We start from the raw sequence: 22445 nt of genomic DNA, 5'->3' as shown, positions 1-22445 counted from the left end.
ATTAATATTCCCAGCAATATTTACTTTTAAAATATGCATTAGGTCAGTGTTTCTCAGCTTGATTTACTCAAAGGACTGGTAAAATATTCCAGAGTTTCATCACAGATCAGTAAGATTAGTATTTTGGACTATTGGCCTAACTTTTACATTTACAAAATTATGACATTTAAAAATTTTTTGGGGACTTAACCTATTTAAATAAAGTTTATATTTATTCGAATGCAAATATTAATCTGAGGAATGGTTCACAGACTGGCTATTGTGAAACATTGATCTAGATTACATATTATATATATTTTTTTAATAAGTTTTGTAGATGCAAAAACTTTTCTCAATTATGCCAGAAGGCAAAAAGAATTTCTGCCTTTGTAACTAAAAAAAATGAGATTGTTAAAAGATTGAAATGTTCTAACTACAATATAAAATAAATGCTTACTAGTAAAAGAGTATAAAATTGTTACAACAGTTTATTAATATATCTGAAACAAAATGTTTTCAGCTACATGCTTAACGATGATTCACAAACATAAAGTAGACTGTATACAATATTTAAAAACAAGCAATTAATATCAAATTTATTATTTAATATTGTTAAGTAAATATCAAATTAACCATTAAGTAATTTTTGATGTAAGTTTTTTTTTTCTTCCAAAAAATACATAATGCAAACATTTTCATAATAAATCAAACGAATTGCTCAGTACAATTAAATTGAAGAAAGGGTTTAATGGTACAAGATACAAAAAAGGCAGCCAAACATAAAGTTTTATAAGCTCAAAAGGTAAAGTATGTGTTACAAATTTACCTTCATAAAATTTATGAAATGGTATACAGCAAAATAGGTAAATTTAAAAATGATAAACAATTTCAAATATGAATACAGGGCAGGGGTATACAGCACTATTTTTGATATATTTTGGAGCACATAAATTTGGTTTTTGAGACTGATTGAAGCAAATATTGTTCATTGGAGTAGCAAAGTACTTGCAAAATTACCTTTTCCAGCATATACATTTAGCTTTCCTATTTTTTTTAACAGAGCTTCTTTGAAAAAAATGCATTGCTAAATAAAAAAGTTATTATTAAATAATAATTATCTAAATATACTATTGTTTAAATGGTTTCTTGCAAAAATAAAATTTAAAAAAGGCTTAGCTCATACTTAGATAATTATGCAAATTAAATAATAAAAGAAATATGCCAATAACATTTGGAAAAAAATAATAAAATTCCTACACAAGTCAAAACAACTATCATCAATAATATATAACATTATCAATGTATGTTTCATTCGTTATGGGAGTGTCCCCTGGATACCCTTTAATTTGAATTATGTGCCCCCAACATATTAAAAAACAAACAAAAATATCGAGCTAATTTTATCTTAATTACATGTCGTTTACCAATACTTTCTTTTTCTGTATCTTTATTAGTTTTTTGATTATTTTTGTAACTTATCAAATTTTGTCATTTTCATTACAATGTTATTACACAACACAAATTTCAATTTTGAGTCATCACTTCTTCACATGCTTGATTAATGGCAATTCCATCATAAAGCCATGGCATTTGATTATCCTTCCTTTAAAAGCAATTTTTTTACTTTTTGGGACATTTCCTCAAAATTCATAAGAATTTTGATATTTTTCATACTTGTTTGACATGATTAAGACATCTGTTAATTCATTCGAAAATCAATTTTTTATGTGCTAGAATTCACATTAATTTAATGTTGTTTTCAGACTTTTTTCACACCACTAAAATTTTTTTCCATCTAATTTCTATATTTCAAATATGTTGTCATACAGACACCTATTTCAAAATTTAGGTATACTTTTTGACACTCTTATTTTTCAAGATTCAAACATAAATCCAAGTCATTTATTGAATGTTTTTTGGACACTTTTGTATGTTTTTTCCAATTTAAAACATTTTAAATCTAATATTATTACGTCAAATGAATTTCCTGTTTTAGTAGTGTCCTTGATGATGCACAATTTTAGTAAAAGGTAAACAAAGATTGCAAAATTAGTACAACATGTAAACAAATAGATGGGCTAAGTTTATTCCCTCAACTAATCTTAGTTTCTTACTTTATCACAGTTTGCAGAAAGTGGACGTTTCTCTGTTTTTAGTTAGTTATGTTTTTCTTCTGGTAGAGCTAAGTATATTTTACTAAGTGCAGTTATGTCTTTGTTTTAGAGTTTTTAATTTTTCATACACTTATTTTTTTCTAAATTAGTTTTACAGCCTTTCTGTGAGTTGGTGGTTTAAGACTTGATACAATGAGGAGCAGCAGAAAAATTTACTAATTTTATTACCTAATGTTATTAGATAAACATGCTAATTAACATTAAGAAAACAAAAATTGCTTACAATTTTGGAGCAAGCAAAAAAAAAAAAAAAAAAACTTTTATGCACACAAATTGATCCTAAGTTGCATTTTTTGCTCAAGATAATTATTAGAATTTTAGAGCATCTTGGTGCTGTTTTGGAAAAATTGGACAATTTACACAGCTATTCCAACCATACAAATAGTGCTTAGAAAACAGTAGTGCATCGAAAATAAAAATATAAAGATAAGTTTCATTCAATAAATCCCACAAACAAAAACAGGACAGCCAAAAACGGTGAAACGATAGCTGTTGAAACTTGACAAATGACTAAAATGTGAAAAATAATAAGTACAATTTTAGTACTGCTCAGGGGAAGAAGTCATCCCAACAACAAATGAGGATGCATATATACCTTTCCTAGATGAATGAGTTTGGCACCTGCTCTATATAAGCAAAATGCAGGCCTAGGCTTTAATACAAAGACATGTAGGTAAGGTAAAAAGATATATTATAAGCTTGAAAGTTTTATTCAAAAACTGAGAAAAGAAAAGATAACAGAAATAATTCGCTGGGCTGATGAGTGACTTACAGATAAGAGATTTCTGATTAGTGATCTGCATATTAAGGCACAGGAAAAAGATCACAACCTTTAAATGAAATGTCAGAAAATCTATAAAATGAAAAAAAAAAAAAAAAAACAGTGCAGTTACATTACTATATGCAATTAACTGATAAATAAAGTACAGAACCCGTTATCCGGAAATCAGAAAACCTAAAAACCGGAACGAAATTTGATAAATTTTCCTGCCATTTTTTTAAAAAATGTTTTTTTTTCCTCATAAGATTTTAGGATTTTTCTTTCTTTTTTGAAAGATGTTTACCTTACCACCATCATTTTGGAAATAATCATTAGTGTATTCCTTCATCGCTTTTTCCTTCTTTTTAAGATTATTTCCAAAAAAAAAAATTTTTTTTTTGTGGGTTTAACAATAAAAAAAACGGCTTTTTGTAGCGATTCAGAAAACCGGAAAACTCAGTTATGCGGAATAGTGATGGTCCCGATTGTTCCGGATAATCGGTTCCCTAGTGTATATATGAAACTTTGAAGTAAATGTTTACCTGCACCTCAGATTACTATTTCAGTACATGGAATTTGGGGTTCTAAAATTGTGGAGCAAATCCACACTTTTTAGTACATTTTAATACCTACTACGTTATATAAAAACAATTAAATGAAAAAGGAAAGAAAAGATGTTATTTTTAACTACAATAAAACAAGCATTAGTTGAGTAATACCCCAAAATTTTCATTTTCGCCCATTATATTAGGATAAAAAAACTATGTTTCTCACTGTTGACTCTAGTTTGTACAATCTAATTAGTAATAGCAATGGTCAATAAAGTAACCTGTAATTTCCATTTAGTCAGTTTTAGTTATCACTCTTGACAAAGCTGTCTTTGGTGACTAGTTGCAATTTCTGAAATTAAATTCTCTAAATTTGTAACATTTACTTTTATTTGTGCAGAATCCCATTTTGAAACTTAACAAGCTGCAAAACATAGGTGTCACGTCAATTTTTCGAGTTTACAATGTTAATTTTTCCAAATATGATTTCTACAATTTTTGTAGGCATCTTACTAAGTGTCTTTCACAATGATCTTTGCGTCCAAAACTTTTCTGACAATTATTACAAACATATGGCTTTTCCTTTGTATGCACAAGCATATGTCTATTCATTTTGTATTTGTCATGATTTGTAAAACGGCACAAAGAACAGTAATACAGCTTCATTTCTTCAGAGTATTTTGGCAGCCAATCTACAAGAAAGATCAAAACCATTACACAATTAATTATAATGAAACACTATTAATAAAAGTTATAATTTTTTTTGAAAAAAATAAAGTAAAAATATAGAATGAAATTTTTATAATAAATATTATTCAGAAATAATTCAGGATCAATATTTAAGGTATCATAGTTTTAAAACAAAAACTTTAGTACTGACTACACATCTGAGAGTATTTACAAGCTAAAACTTGAATCAAATTATTACATTAAATATAAAATTACAATTCACATTAATTTCCAACTTAAAACTTGTCATGTTTCTAGAAACTACAAGAGTAAATTATACTTATTTTTAAAGATCACCCATTTATTAGCGTACGGCGGACAGTTTAGCAAAATATAGGAAAGAGTTACAAACTGGGGGAACTAATGCTCTATCTTTTTAATCGTGATAATTAACCAATAACCAACAGGCAATAAGAATTTCAAAAAAGAAATTTAAAAATATTAATTATCAAATATAAAAACTAATGAAATTTATATTAAAGGCTTAGACGACTCTAAGACATCAAAAAAATATTTATATATATTTTTTTTTAACTTAAAAAATGTCTTTATAATTATTGATAATATACCCAAAGGTTTATGAGCAGCAGAAATATCTAAATACTCAAAATTTTGAATTTTCACTCATCATAGTCAGGGTTGCCACTCAAATCTGGAAAAAAAATTCCCTGTGTTTTCCCTGTACATATTATACACAATTATATTATGAGGAAAAACACAATTACTGTACTCTTGTGTGAGCTATATTGAGCTAACTATATTTATTAGTTTGAATTGCAGGAAAAACAGCTGAACATACTTAAATAATGCTGTAGTAAAAGAAATAGTTCAGTATAGCTGAAATATCATGGTTAAATATCATTCAGATTACGCTTTGAGTGGTCACCATTTTTTAAAAGACAAAAATAAGAAACAAAATTCCCTGTATTTTCCCAGTTTGTAAGGATAAAATCAAAATTCCCTGCATTTTCCCTGTTATTTTAGGTGATTTTCAAATTCCCTGTATTTTCCAGGTTCTCCCTGTGCAGTGGCAACCCTGATAGTTTACAGTCTGATCAGAGAAAATTAAAAAAAAAAAAATTATTAAATAAATATTATAACAATATTCAGTATTAACTTAGTATAAAATTCAAATATACTGAATTTGAATCTAATGTTTATTTTGAGGAGCCAAAATAAAAATTTTGCTATCAGAAACGAAAAAAAAAAAAAAAACTATTTACAGATATTTCAAAATAGTTTAATCTTAATGGAATTTTAAGGGGAAAAAAATCAAGACTATGACATCATTCAAGCATAAACTGCACACTTCTATCCTTACATTTATCAGGATACTTTTTACTTACTTATTATCTTGTGCAGAAACAAATACACCAAATAAGAAATTTTACATTTTTATGATCAATCTAATTTAATTGAGAAATTAAGGCTATATATAAAAGGAGCAAGTTAAAAATTATCAAAAAAGAACAAAAAACTTATTTAAATGTGAGCTTAATTGGATTAAAATTCATTAAGAAAAGGTTAATAGAAATACACATTTTTACAGATACATATAATAAAACAAGACTATATAAAGAGAAGGTCTTTAATCCAAGTGTTTAATAATATGTTAAAAGCTATTACATCTCATTTTCAAACTGATAACAGGCAAAAATTTTTTTAGCCATTTTATTCACTCAACAAAAAATTAAACAATACAGACTAAATAAAGATGAAAATTAAGTGCAATTAAAATAAAAAATTCAAAGCATAAGACAATTATATAAGAAATACTAAACAGAGAAACTCACAAATCAATCTAGGAACATTAAATTATTCACAATTAACAACATAACATCAATTCTACAAACATATATTAAACACTACAGAATGATGCTCAAAATAAAATACTTAATAAAAAAAAAAAAGGATATAGAAACCTCTTATTGTATTACTCTATCAAAAACAAACTATTGTTTCCCAAAAATGCAATATATTTTTTTATATTAATTATTAAAGAAAATGTTAATTAAGCTTTTCATTAGACAAATAATCCCAAAAAAACTGAATCAGAAAGATACTACTAAAATAAAAATTTCAGTCTCTTCAAAAACATACAAATCAGAAACAATAATCAACATGTTTCAAGCCCTGAAAAAAAATTCAAAAAAGAATTTCCTTTTTCTCTGTCTACTACTAAGTTTTTCTAGTTCTATTTCCCACTTTTGATTGGCAGCTTTACATTTCAAATCACTTTTAATTCTTCTCACTTATGTCTGGTAAGTCTTGAAAATAGGCACTTTTTTTTTTTTTTTTTGGTTGATTGAAACATGTTGACTGTTATTTCCGATTTCTATGTTTCCAAAGCGTATGAAGTTATTAATCAAGCAAGCATTTAATTATTGTAGATCCTGTATAAAAGTCACAATCAATAAATAAATAAATTAATTCTGAATAAATTATGCATAATTTACTTGTCTGTTATTGCAATTATTATGCTATAATGTCTTTTGTTGTATTTGTTTTTAGTTGCTAGTGATATATATTGCTGGGTTACTGTATTCCAGAAATAGTAAACATTTATTGGCACATCATGCACTTTTGCAGATGAATAATTACTCTAAAGAAGCAATTCACAGAGTTAAGTTTGTAGAGTTGATAGTTTGGGTTCTAATATTCTTTTTTTTCATCCTTGTAAATTCCAAAATATTACTTGAAAATAGCCTGAATATGGGTGAAAATAGTATACGACAATCAAGAGATGATTCCTTAACACTACACTTGTTGGCAACAACAGTCATGATAGGAACAAATTGGTTCGTTTAATTCTAAAATGAAGACAATTTTTTGGCTTCACAATATAGCAATGAACTAAAAATTAGTTTCAGCTTGGATTAGTTTTAGCTAAAACATTTTTACTTTATAAGATAAGAGAGCCTTTCAGTCTCTTTGAAAGCTCATTTCTGCAGACAGTACTTAAGTTAAAAACTAATTAATATGAATACAAAACACAAAAAGTACACAAGCCTGCGTTATATAACACTAAAATGTTGAAACACAACCGAACATTTGCTGCCGCAACATGAAGAAATATACCAAAGCCGATAATTTCTCGAAATTAAAATGGAATTCCTCATCAGTAAAACTGGTTTTACAAACACATCAGTATGACTTGAAATTGAAAGATAATTAAAATGAAGCAAAATTTGCAAATCTTTAAAAAATTACTAATTTTGCCAGTTTTAAAAAACAAAAATTTACTTTCAGAAATGCATAAACCTTTTTGGATAGAAAGCCAATATTATGTAGTAAATGTAAGCCAATATAAACATAACACTGCAATTAGAAAAATGTGGTAGATTCTATTTATATGGATGAGCTATAAATATATAATTATTTACTAGAATAAATAATTAATCATTATTATAAATAATTAATGTAAATAAATTAAAACAAATACACTTATTAAATTACAAAACAAGTTACGGTAAATTTGTAGACATGTGAATTACAGAATCTATTTGAAGATAAAAATAAATACTAAATTATGTGAGAACAGATTTAGTACATAATGTTGACTTAAATTCAGAACAACAAAACAATTGGTTTACATGTAATGCAATCCTTTTACAACATAATTAGATTGCCACATTACATAACCTGAAATTACAAACAATTTAAACTTACTCCAATCAAAATTAATTTTATCTTGATTTATTATTTAATCACGAAGCTGGCATACTTGCTCTCATACAAATAACAGGCCATCACCCAAATGCGGCAATTTATCTTTTGAGCAAAGGCTCTTTGTGCATGGCTTAATTCTGTAATGCATTGATAATGAAATTTTATATTATCTATTCAAGTGAATAACTTTTGAAAAATATCACACACACATTTTTTTATTGCACTATGCAATGACATCTATTGAGGTTTTAGTTTATCAAATATGCAGCATTTGGGCTCAAACCATTAACATGATGACATCGTCCTAACTTTTCATGATCTTTTAATTTATCATTTCTACTGAATGTCTTTTGACAAATTGAACAAACAAATGGATTATTTTCGCTATGCTTTGACATATAATGAGATGTTAGTTTATCCCTTCTACTGAATGTTTTTTGACAAACATCACAGACAAATGGCTTTTCCCCAGTGTGCTTAAGCAAGTGCCTCATGAAAGTGCTTTTATACTGACTGACATATGGACACATAAGACAGGCAAAGGGCTGCTTGTCCTTAAGAGGCAATCTAAGTGACAAACCTGTAAAATCAAAACCAGATTTTAATTGCATTGAAATAATAGTATTTGATGCTTTTTTTAGAAACAATTTAAAAAAATAATAATATCAAAATTATTTAAGATAACAGAGCATTGCGTAAAACCCTATATTCTAAATCAGAGTGGTTCTCTATTCAAATAATTGATCTAAAAATAAATGAAGCAAACAAATTTACTTGGAAAAAAGGAAGCTTTATTATTTTAGTTTGCAAAGAATACAATTAAAATGAAAAAGTCCTATTTTTACAGAAAACAATAAAGAAACTCAATAAGCAATTTAGAGATATATTATTCATAATTGATAACAAAACACCTATACCTGAAACATATATTAAACAATATGTTGCTCGAAATAAAATAATAAAAAAATTACACAGGAGCACTAATCATATTACTCTTGCAAACATAACAAACTATTATTTTCCGAGAAAACAATAACTTTTTCATAAAATGTGATTAAGATAATTTTAAATAAACAATTCTTTATTTTAGTTCTTGGATAAAAAAGTTACCTTTAATAAAGAAATAAACTTTTTCAAAAAATAAATATATTTGTTATTGTAGGACATACCTGTTATTATATTTGTTATTTTTTAATACCTGGTTGTATTGTTTTTAGTTGCTAATGTAATACAAAGTGGGTTACATCATTCTATAAATCTCAAACTTTGTTTGGAACATGATTAGGAACTTTTACAGATAATAGTCCTAAGAATGAAGAAGTTTAAGGAAGGGAAAAAAGCATAAACATTTCTTAACAATAAATTTTCACTGTTGTACAGCAGTAAAAAGTAAAGCAAGAGACAGAAATATTGAATTAAGTTTCATAAATTTACAATGCTAGTTTAGTAATAATTTCTTGATATATTTCAATTTTACATGTAATTATGAACTAAAAACTAGGAGCAAATTTACTAAGTATAAAGTCTCAATTAAGTAGCAATGTTTGATGCTTTGGCATAAATAATTTTCTTTCAATGAAAGTAGAGCAGGGCGCGTAGCCAGATTTTTCTACACAATATAAGCAACTTTGAAGCACTCCAAAATATTTTTAATCACTTTCCAAGAAAAAAAAATCATAATTAGGATCTGAGCATAAAAACTATTTTTTCTATCATTTAAAGTTTTTAATTTATAAACATAAAAAAAAACATGCAACAAATTTTCAAAAACTTTAATCATTATAAAATAACTTGTTTCTGATAAATATTGCAGAGAAAATGGGCCTTTATTTTCCGAAATAAAAAAAATTAAGTAGTTTTAAGGAACGTGGGAGCCCTGCTATCATAAAGACTTTGAGATGAGTGAGCCATTCATCTACTTTGAAAGCTTACTTCATCGGACAGAATGCAACTTACATAACATAAAAAGTACAGACGTCTGCATCACATAACACTAATAAGATGATAAATTGTTGCTAATTAACACAAATATACTACACCTGCTTCCAATTAAGATGAAGAAATACAATAAAAGTTCATGGTTAGTTGAAATTAAATTCTTCATCAGCAAAAATGATTTTATTAACATATAACGTTTAAGGACAGATAACAAAATTCACACCAATAATCACAAAAATTTTTACCAATTTTGTCTGTTAAAAAAAATTGTAAAGTTTATTAGAATAAACACCAAATTATGCTAGTACAGATTCAGAAAATAATTCTCAACTTTTGGTAATACACACACAAAAAAAAGTGATTATGAAGAATTGGTTTACTTAGAAAACATACTTTTTCTGCACTTTTATTTCTTAATTTCATATAATTAGATTTCAGCATTATATTACCTCAAGTAACAAACAATTTAAACAGATATTAAACAAAATTAATTGAACACATTTTAAAGTTAATTCTTACTCTGTTAGGATTCTAATTTTTTTTCGTACTTCAACATAAAGCTGGAAGTTCTAGGTTCGAACAACTCATGGGACATCCCAAAAAGTCTGAATGATTTTTTAAACTTATCTTTTCTGCAAAAGCCTTTTTTGACATAACGAACAAATAAAATGGCTTCGTCCTGAAATGCACTTCCATATGAGATTTTAATTCATCACATACATATTGTTTAGTTTCACTATATATTGACACATATTAAAATTTTAGTTTATTGAAGCAGACATTTTTTGGCTCAAACCATTAACAGGACATCGTCCAAAATCTACATGATCTTTCAATTTATCTTTTCTGCTGAAAGCTTTTTGACAAAATGAACAAACAAATGGCTTAATTCCACAATGCATTGACATATAATGGCATTTTAGTTTATCATTTCTACTGAATGTCTTTTGACAAACATCACACACATATTGTTTAATTTCACTATGCATTGACATATAATGTGATTTTAGTTTATCATCTCTACTGAATGTTTTTTGACAAACATCACAGACAAATGGCTTTTCTCCCGTGTGCTTACGCAAGTGCCTGACAAACTTGCTTTTACACTGACTCACATGTGGACACATAAGACAGGCAAAGGACTGCTTGGCTTTGAAATGCGATCCAAATGACAAATCTGCAAAATTAAAAACTGTTTTTAATTTTTATGAAAATGCATTGATATTTTTTATATACAATTTTTTTTTTAATACAGTTGATCTATGTAACATAATTCTCCATATATTGCATAAATTTTACAATTTTTTCTGTTAATAATTAATTTAGCACAAATTTTGAGTTTTAAAGTAATTGCGTTTAAAAATTATTTAAAGAGCTATTGATTGCTATGTTTAATTTACATGTGAAATAATCAAATAACACAAAATTCTACATAATGCAAAGCATCATATTTTAAGCATTGCATTATTAAGATATACTATTGTTTGGTCAATTTTGGATAATTCGTGACATTTTTCCTCCTGAACATTTTTTTAAGTATTTAAAAGTGATTTCAAAATGTTATCAAAATTTATATTTAAGAAATATGACAAGACTTCAAGGTATGAAGAAATTTCCAATTTTTAAAACCAAATTAAACTACCCACATAAAATTATTATTGATAATGCTTACTAATTTTAAATACATATATTCAGTTTATAAGAAAGAGAGATAAAAGTATTCTCGATTACATACAATTAAAGCAAATATGCATTCTAAGTTTTATATGTAGTATATGAATGTGCTTACTAATTAGATTGCATTGAATAATTTACAACTGAATAAAACATAATAAAATTAACAATCATGTTTCTTTTCTCTATGAAATTAAGTGGTAATGCTATTGATGAGAATAAATAAGCTACATTTTTTTGAAGTTTCATTTTTAAACAAAAATAAGTTAAGATAACATCTTTTAAGGGTTTCAATTATACATGTTTCAAAGACTACTGTTTTTGAAAAAAAAATGCATTTAATCAATATTAATTAATCTGAAATACATAAAATTAATTACTTTTAAAAAAACATTTAAAAGCAAAAAAGACAATTTCAATTATTTTGTAACACATTCAATTAAGCACACAAAAATAAATACAGAATATTTATATGCTATATTTATGTTGTTGCATTAATAAGGTATATAAAAATTTCTCTCAGCAGTAAAACTTATCATACTTTATTTTTAAGGTTTTGAACACAATTTAAACATTGCTGAATTTTTTTGTAAAAAAGTTTTAGAAGAATATAACTTCCTAAGTTTCAGGCAAGCTAAGCAATCTTTAAAATGCTCAATAAAATAAAATGCGATGCAAAAATAAGTAAATATTATAAGCATGTAAACAGTGTACACAAGTAAATATATGTTTTCAAAATAAACTTTATTTTTATTAAACATTAACTACATTGTATAGTTAATATTAGGTAAATATTGTTTTTTTTCTTCTTTATATCAAGCATGATAAGTTTTAAATTACGGAAAGAAAAAAAAAGATTGAAATTTAAAAGTAAATCTAAAAAAAAAAAAAAAAAAAAAAAAAAATATTTGTAAATTATGAATTAAAACTAAGACAAATTTGTTATGCTAGAAACAATAATTAATGAAATTTTATAAACTTAATTTATTTATACAGTATAATCTAAAATATTTCCAAACAACACTTTAAAACTTATAAAAAGAAGGAAAGCTTAATATAGAATACAAAATAACATAGCAATATACTATTCCAAAGATATAATTTGTCTAACCTTACTTATATACCTACATAAATTTGGCCATTTTAAAAAGAGTGATAAAAAAATAAGAGTGATACTAAATAAAGCATAAATAATAAATTACATTAATATTGAAAATATAATAATAAAAGAAATTATAACAATAAAAGATAAACAAAAGAGTTTGCCACTAACTTTTTAATTTTTACTGTAACATATTTTTTAAAAAAAATATTGTATTATTGCACAATGAGGAAAATACATTTAAACATAGTAATATTTGATAAATTAGAGTACATAACCATATATTTTAAAAAATTGATTCAACCTCAATACAAAATCAGGTTGTCATAAAATAAAAAAGCAAAATAACAATTAGAAAAATTAATATATTTTTAAATAAAACTTTAATACGCTAAAATTAAAGGTTATAAATGTATTCTGGGAGATGACTTACTTCCAACAAACATTAACATAAACTTAATTTCAAAACATCATTAATGCACTACAACACCACTTAATGCAACTGTTGTGCAATTTTAATATACATGAGTAGTAAAATCATTGTAATTTACAATTCTACTACTCAGTTTTGAATTACAAAATGCTATTTGAAAATAAAATACAGCATTCAATAAATTAAAAAAAGTACAATTATGAGTATTTAACAAATATTAGGGCAATTGGTAAAAAATTATAAAATTTATAATAAAAATAACGTTTCTTGTAAAAGTTTTGAATCTGATTTATTAAATTATGTTTCATGACCTAGTTCATAATATGAATATCAAAAGCTTTACATTTCGAATCTAAAGCCTGCTATCTATTAAATGAGAAAAAAAGATTAAAAAATGTAAACATTTTACTCCAGAAACCTTTTGAACATACTTTTAATCCAGACAAATCATCTAATATTATTTTATACCAAAGGACTCTACAGTTTGCTTGTTATGCAGCATTTACTGTTTTGTTTGTTTCTTTTTGTAATAAATTTTCATAAACTTTAAGTACAATAGTTAACTCCTTGATATGGCACACGCGTAAGTCATTGTAGATTATAAATTAAACAAAGTAGAAATTATACAATTTGAAAGAGGTATTTTTACATTATTCACATTATTTTTATACTAATCAAAATAAAGACGACGTTATTAAATGAGACTGCAAAATTATTAAAAACTTAACACCCCATGTTTCATAAGAAATAAGATTGTTGGAGTTACGATTTGTAACACAAAATTAATACTAATACGATCAATTTTCAACAAGAATTGTGCATATTTTTTTAGCAACATATGCTAGGTATTTATTATAAATTATTTTTGAAAATGCCAGTATACAAGAAGATGCATGCAATAAGGATACTTATATTCCCTTTAAATGTTATTTTGCTATAGGTACTTACATATTTTTAACATGCATTTAAGACTTTAATAGTATTGCCACATGAGTAACTCACATAGCTTTTAAAAGTATTTTACAAATTCAATGAAATTTGAGTGCATAACATAATATAATAATTTTTTATTAAAAGTTTTCATTTTTTTATGGTCAACTTATGAATTGTTTAGAATAAAATTCAATAACAATCCTAAAGAAATTAAGTGGTCAATATAGGCAGGTGGTAAAACAAAAGATTAATTATCGTTAACCATAAACAACAATCCTGTGGGTAGAAGCATATCACATAAAAATAAGTTATGACATCCAAGTTATGGGGGGGGGAGACAGAATTAATGTTAATAATAATAGCACTAGTGTTAATCTTGGCCATTGTAGGCTTCAATAAACCTAATTTAAAAAAAACTTTTAGAAACTTTAAAAACGAAAAGGACAAACTTAGACACCTTTTAGTGCATGTGGTTGATCAATTGGAATTAAAAGCTTTGATTCCTCAAAATAAGACTACATTCTTGTTTTATATTGACAATTCAAACGTTATAAATAAACATATTAATGGTTGAAGTGATTTTTTCTTTTTCATCTTGAAGGAAAAAAAGTTTATTTATTGTTTTTAGAAATACAGTAATAAAATGTAATTATTACAAGTTTTCAGCATGAGTTAAATGATACAACAGTAAAAAATGATCAACATTTTTTGGAATAACTGAAGATTAAAATTTATAAAGTACTAGTTTAAATATGAAAGACCTAAGAGGCAAAATTAAACATAAGAAACTCATTTTGATTGGCAAAGTTTTTAACATAACAGAAATGAATCTGAGAATGTTTTTCTTAGAAACTGGAGAACTATAATCAGACTTTATATTTTAACAATTGTTAGCCAATTTACCTAATTATTACAGATTTAAGAGAGGCAATATAAAAAAGTATTAGTCGTGCAGCTATTTTTTAATTGAATGGATTGACACAATTTTAGTGATTTGCCACAATTCTTTTTCCTAAGAGAACATTTTTGCATCAAACTGCTTGTTAGTACTATTTCCAGGTAGATTTAAAAATATTGTCACATATATCTAAATTTAGTTTATTTTGAAAGTCAAATAATATTTCACATACATCTTCTCATTACTCTGAATAAAATTTTCAATGTAAATTAAATCATACTTTTTCTTTGTTGACCGAAATTGGTTTTTTAAAGAAATCAAGTCATAAATCACGCCAACTCTGACATGATCTGTCACAATATTAGAGATACAAACTTCTGGTTATGCCCATAACTTTCAGTGTCATTACTAGATCAATTGCAGAAAGAAATTGTATATTAATTAACTATATTTAACTAATAAGCAGGTATAAAGGCCACTTGTTGACTTTTAAAGGATCAAACATGAGAATTTTTGTATAAAAAGCCCGGTGTGTTTCTCATAAAAGCAGTCTTCCATAAACTAAATAGTAAAGATATCATCTCTAGGATCTCTTATTTTTTTTAAAGATTCGTGCATTAGGAAACCAGAAAATAATGTTGTTACTGTTTATATTGAAATCTGATTGTCACTCGCTTTAGAGTCGCACACATTTAAGGCTTAAATGATTTGCTTACTTGTAAATAATAATTTTTTTTTGTCAATTCATGGAAAATGGCCAATAAAATATACATTTAGTACAGTAGGGAACCGATTATCCGGAACGATCGGGACCATCGCTATTCCGGATAACTGATTTTTCCGGTTTTTTGAATCGCTACAAAAGCCGTTTTTTTTTTATTGTTAAACACAACTAAAGAAAAAAATATTTGGAAATAATCTTAAAAAGAAGAAAAAACGATGAAATAATACACTAATGATTATTTCCAAAATGATGGTAAGGTAAACACCTTTCAAAAAACAAAGATGCCTTATCTGAAATCTTATGAGGAAAAAAAAAAATTTTAAAAAAATGGCGGGAAAGTTTATCGAGTTTCTGATTTCCGGATAACGGGTTCTGTACTGTATTTTAAATTTTTGAGATTCATAAGAGTATGAATTAGCAGTTTAATAAAATATTTGCTACATTTGATAAATTCAAATCTGGCTATTAATATCTTCCCGACCTCGATATATCAGGAAAACTAAATTATGGAAAAAATCAATGAATTAAGACTGGGTGGTACAGCCCCATCAGCCATACTTGCTTGATATTACAACGTCTGCTTTCCGTTTATTTCGATCACCACAATATTTTCTGAGTGGAATAAAGTTAAACATTTAGATTGAGTTCAAAACGTCATCACATTTTGCTAAAAATGATTTTATCTACTTTGCACTGAACAATTGCTCACAAGATAGTAAAACACTATTGATTAAGAAGATTTGATTACACCAATGATTAAAATTAAAAATTTGTTAAAAATTTACATGCTTAACTTTATGTGTAAAAAATGTATTAAGGATGCTTAAAAAGGTATTCTATATGTAATCATAAAATCAATTAAATTTACAAAGTCAGTTTTGATACATAAGAGGTAAATAAACACATTGAAACATTAAATCAAATTGGAAAAGCACACAAGTCAGCTAAAACCAAATTTGTTTTATATAATAGAAATAAGACATATATAAAATCTTTACAATTAAAATAAAAATATAAATGTGCGTTTGCAAAACAGTACTTCATCAGAGGACACACTGCCTGCAAACACACAGGAGCCTTTCTGTTGTTAGTGAATTTAACCAAAACTAACAGTGCCCCCGAGGCCCCATAATGAAAAGACAAAAATAGATAACCTTTACCAAAATTGATTCCTTTCAAATTTTATAGTGCTTTTCAATTGTGGTAAAGGTTATCTATTTTTCATTATGGGGCCTCGGGGCACTGTTAGTTTAGGTTAAATCCACTAACAACAGAAAGGCTCCTGATGTAGTACTGTTTTGCAAACACACATTTATATTTCAATTGTAAAGATTTTATATATGTCTTATTTCTACTATATAGGTATTCTATACTCAGACTAAATTTATTAAGTAAAGTATTGCACAGGGTCATTAATTTGAACTACATTTTTAGTCACCTATATGAATGAATCAAATATATCATAGTCTGATATATCACTATATCATTGTTTCAAAGTACTACTCTGACATAAATCAATATTGCCAGTTTTACATTTTGATAGATAGAATTCCACCAACTAATAAAAATGCTTTATTTATTACTTCAAGATTTCATAAAAATCAAACATCTCAATAGATCACTGTAGTAACAGTTTCAAAAGTAACTAAAAATTTATAAAACATATATAAGTTCATTATGTCTATATTATAACTCTCATTTATTGCATAATAATTTTTATACTTATTACCAATATAAATATAGATCAAATTAATATAGATAATCTTCAATGAGTAAGGAAGTATAAAATATTAAAACAAGTGCTAAATAAAAAGATATACTAAGAGTTCATCATAGACAACAGACAAGATAAGTTATTTGACTTCCTTAATCCTTAAGAGGATTACTTCATTATAAATTTAGTTGAACATAAAATTTTTTTAAGCAACAAATCATTGGTTGAAAACTTATTTATTAAATTCTAAGCACAGAGATACTAAACAGTTTTCAAATTGGTCACAGAAGAATTAATTTTTATACTTTCCCAAAAAATATTTTCTTATGCAACTTAAAAAATTTTTTTACACATCAGAAATTTTTTACACATCAGAAGTTAACAAATTTTGCAAATCAATGAAAATTTAAGCTTATTCATTTAAAGACTTTACAACTCATACTTGTGCACAATCTTAGCCAAACTTTTATGGAAACAGAATATCATGCAATTTAAGTATCAATAACAATTATTTAAATTATTAAAACTTTGCAGTGAAATAATTAAATTACTGAATCAAAAAAGGTATAAAATAAACAAAAATTACATAATAAATACTAATTAATCAACTAAAAAAATCCCACATGAAACAAAGTTAAAAAGTTTACTAAATAATTCTATTACTTGATAATAAACACAAACATTATTACTAAACAATAAATGCACTTAATTTACTATTTCTTAAAATAAATATACATATATACAGAAAAATTTAACAATGGTATTAAAATGTAGAGTAATAACTAAAAAATTTCTTTTAGTAAAATGAAAATCATACTACAGCTAATATTTAAACGTGGTGAAAGTTAGCGGTGTAGATAATAAATGTAAGTAGTTTACAACATACAAAACAATTTCGTTCTAATAGAATTTTAAACTGAATAAAATTTAAAATCAAACTATTTAAATATTTGGAATACTTTTGTAAACTCAGCATCATCACTGGTAGATGGGGGACAACTGATCAATTTTATTTAATGTACATTTACGCTTTAAATTGATCTAAAAAATGAATAAATAAGTATTAATATTTCAAAAATCAAATCTGTACAAAACCAGTGGCAGAATCGCAGCGATATTGTTGCAGAAGGTTTCAGCTTTCCTGCAGAAAGATTTTTCTTTTAAAAAGCAAAAATTTTTCTTTTTCTCTTCAACAAAAATTTACATGTGAAATTTGAATCATGCATTTCGGTAATTACTTTTTAATAAGCTCAATTTAAGCCAATAGTATCGTAAATCCATGTAATGTTTTCCGGCAGTTATTGATATTCACATGGTTTTTAAATATCCTGATATATTTCAAACAATATGGAAAATTTGAATCACGCATTTGAGTTTTTACATTTTAACACAATAACTCTTGACTTTTTGGCAGTGGACGGTTCCTCAAGTAAAAAAATTCTTAAGATAAAAACTTTAAATTAAGAAAGATTTGATAAAGATTTAAGATTAATTCTTTATCAAATGAATAAAAGGGACATGGAAATTTTGAGGAGATGAAGCTTTTGATTCTCTATTGCTTTGGGGAACTATATGAATATGTGTAATTAATGAGTGATCCCTAAGTCAAGTTTAAAGATTATGGTCCTGATTTGTAAACATAAGAGTGCGAGAAGGCCATTGGCTTGCCAGTGACAAAAATGACGGAGGTTCACCAAGGTCGAAATTGAGACAAAATTTTTCTTGCTATTAAGTTAAAAAAACAATAAATTTTGTTTTCCATGATCAGCCAAATTTCGAGAGATTTTTAGATTCAATTTCAGAGGGCAGAAAATAAAGCCTGCAATTGATAATCTTTTACAAAATGCAGCAGAGTTGCATGTGAGAGTGCAAGAATCTTACTCATTGAATTAATATAAGTTTATGGCCCCGCAAGTATTTAATCAAACATGTAAAACGGCTGGCACTTTCATTAGGTACAAAACGACAGTATGCTGAAATGGATTGTGTGAATAAATTGTGAAAACGTTGAATACAACGATGTGAAAACCAAGCTTTTTGCATAATAAATGGCTAAAATGAACATTGAAAAGAAAAAAATATCATCTTGGAAAAGGGAAAATTAAGTACTTTTTAAAAATACCCAATGAAAAAAGCACCTTTAAGGACCTATAAAACACAAAATTCAAAAATAAGCATCTTTAAGAACTTTTTAAAAACACTGCACACCCTGTAAATGGATTAACTTAAATGACTTTTTAACAAATCTGAGAAATTCAGTTCGAAAATGTGAACTGAAAACTACCTGAATTCAAGATATTTGAAAATAAATAAATTTGCTGATTTAGAATTAACAATGCCATCTTATACCCAGAAACTAAAATTTTTTTAAAAAGCCATTCAAAAAGTTAATACTGCAAAATTCTACATTTATATAAAAATATGACTTTAAATGAATATTTATGCAATGAATATAATTATAGCATGTATTTTTCAATACTGAATAGTTATTGAAATAAATTCAGAAATAGTAACCAATGAAGTGAACTTTGAACTTTTTAATGTAAACAATTGCTTGAAAGAAAGATTAAAACCTTAAAGAATTATAATATACAATCCATAATGACAGATGTTAAAATATTTATTAAAAGAATTTTGACAGGAAAACAAACTACAACAAGATAAATTAATACATTAGAAGAATAATACAATTTAAGATCTTTGAAAACTCAGGGAACAGTTTAACTAGATCTTATTTGACATTTCTGAATACATTACAAAATAAAATCTTTAGTAATTTCTCTAAAATAAAAACTGTTTCAACTTGTAAAATTCTTTCAGAACAACACAATTATAATCACTTAAATTATTTCTACCACTATAACTAGTTTTAAATTAGTGAACTTGCTTGTTAACACACGTAAAAAGGATAAATTATAAAACTGATTAGTGTTCATAGCATTCATTCAAAAATGAAGGGCATAGTACAATAATTCCAATTTGTAAACCCAAAATTACTTTCTTTTTCGTATATGCTGGTGTGACAACATGTGACATTTAAGACCATCTTTACGAGCATAAGCTTTGTTACAATGATGTTTCCCCACTATGCACAATCATATGCCTTGTGATTACGCATTTGCGTTTATTTTGATAAGGGCAGAATCGACATCGAAACATTTTGTTTTCACACAAAAACATAGTTTCCAAATCTAAAATAATAAAAATATATATACATAAATACATACATCTTAATAAATTACTTTCACTAGAAAATAAAAATTTTTCACAAGACAAAATATTAAAAAGACTAGCAGAATAAATAAGGAAAAAAAAATATGAAATTGCTTATGAAGTAGCGCGAATGATTGTCCAAGTCTAGTACAAATAAATTAGAATATTTTTAATGTAAATAATGATAAATTTGAATATTTTTAATGTAAACAATGATAAATAAGAATATTTTTAATGTAAACACTTACTTGAATGAAAGATAAAAATCTTAAAGAATTATAATATAAAGGCCTGTTTACACGGTCCAATTTCTTGAATCTGAGAAATTGGACAGATTTCTCTGTCCAAGAAATTGGTTGATTCGTCGACATTATCCAAGTTCTTGAATGTCACTGATTCATCAAAAGAAAAACTTGCGCATGTGCATTGTTCATATTCAGCATTATAAAATAATACTTACATAAGCTTAAAATTACTAAATAAATTCAAATAAAATCATAATAACACAAATAAACCACAAAAGATCAATTTATTTGGACTAAAATATATGAAAACCGACAACAAAATGACATAATTTGCTGCCTGCTTGCTGACGTCACAAAACCTAAGACGCTGATTGGTTAAGGGTGAAAAAACTTGGAAGGAAAGTAGAGCATGCTCTACTGTCGTCCAAGAAGTTGGACCAAGCTCTTGGATGATTGTTTACACGATCCAAGTGCAAAGCAAAACAAGTTTCCATCAATATCAATCTCTGTCCAAGAAATTGGATCGTCTAAACAGGCTTTACAATCCATAATGTCAGATGTTAAAATATTTATTAGAAGAATTTTGACCGGAAAACAAACCTCAAAAAGATATATTAATACATTAAAAGAATAGAACAATTCAAGATTTTTGAAAACTCAGGGAACAGTCTAACTAGATCTGATTTGACCTTTCTCAATATATTACAATTAAAAAATAAAATCTCTAGTAATTTCTCTAAAATAAAAAATGTTTCAACTTGTAAAATTCTTTAAGAACAACACAATTATAATTACTTTAATTATTTCTAGCGCTTTAACTAGATCTATATAAGTGAACTTGCCTGTTAACACACGTAAAAAGGATAAATTTATAAAACTGATTAGAGTTGATAGCATTCATTCAAAAATAACAAAGTATAGGGTATAGTGCAATAAATCCAATTTGTAAACCAAAAATTACTTACCTTTTTGTGTATGCTGGTGCGACAACATGTGACATTTAAGAGTATCTTTACGAGAATAAGCTTTGTTACAATGATGACAGAGATAGGGCTTTTCTCCACTATGCACAGACATATGCCTTATCATTATGCATTTCTTTTTATTTTGATAAGGGCAGAATCGACATCGAAAAATTTTGTTTTTACACAAAAACGTAGTTTCCAAATCTAAAATAATATATACATATATAAATACATAATAATTATTTTCACTAGAAAATAAATTTTTATATTTTCTGATAAAATGTTTTTCATTAGACAAAACATTAAAAAGACTAGCAGAATAAATGAGGAAAAAAAAGCAGAAAAAGAACATAGGAAATTGTTTACGAAATAACACGAGTCATTGTTCAAGCCTCAAGAAAAAAAAATTTAAACATTTCAGACATTAAAAAAATTAACCAACATTTATTTTAAATAACAGTGGAAACTTTAATTAATAACTAATGACTTAAAGTTTCTTTGATTTTTCTTCCCCATTTGAAATTGATAAGCATATCATGATTATTATATTTTTTAATTCATGGTTAAGAATAAAAGATATTTCATTCATTTTAGATTATTGCAATTTTATTCTTAAATGCAGAGGAAAAATTATCATGGCAATAAATAAATAGTAATTGAAAAAAAAAGAAAATAAAAGAAAGAAGTTTTTTGTAGAAATTAATAATTTTGAATTAAAATAAGTGTTTCAAAATGATTACTATAAAT

General features: G+C 26.0%; 1 long non-coding RNA gene across 1 annotated transcript; it reads right to left on the bottom strand.

The window, feature by feature from the left end:
- Positions 1-8628: 8628 nt before the first annotated feature.
- On the bottom strand, positions 8629-11024 carry LOC139425885 (uncharacterized). Its single transcript, XR_011636962.2, has 2 exons — positions 10317-11024; positions 8629-10051 (listed from the first exon to the last, which is right to left on the bottom strand). It is a non-coding gene; the product is annotated as an uncharacterized LOC139425885 (long non-coding RNA).
- Between the last annotated feature and the right edge of the window lie 11421 nt (positions 11025-22445).

The sequence above is a fragment of the Parasteatoda tepidariorum genome, chromosome 4 (assembly GCF_982258835.1).
Source record: "Parasteatoda tepidariorum strain Cologne lab strain chromosome 4, Ptep-v5.0, whole genome shotgun sequence".
Lineage (NCBI taxonomy): Eukaryota > Metazoa > Arthropoda > Arachnida > Araneae > Theridiidae > Parasteatoda > Parasteatoda tepidariorum.
This window is presented reverse-complemented; position numbering and strand designations above follow the sequence as displayed.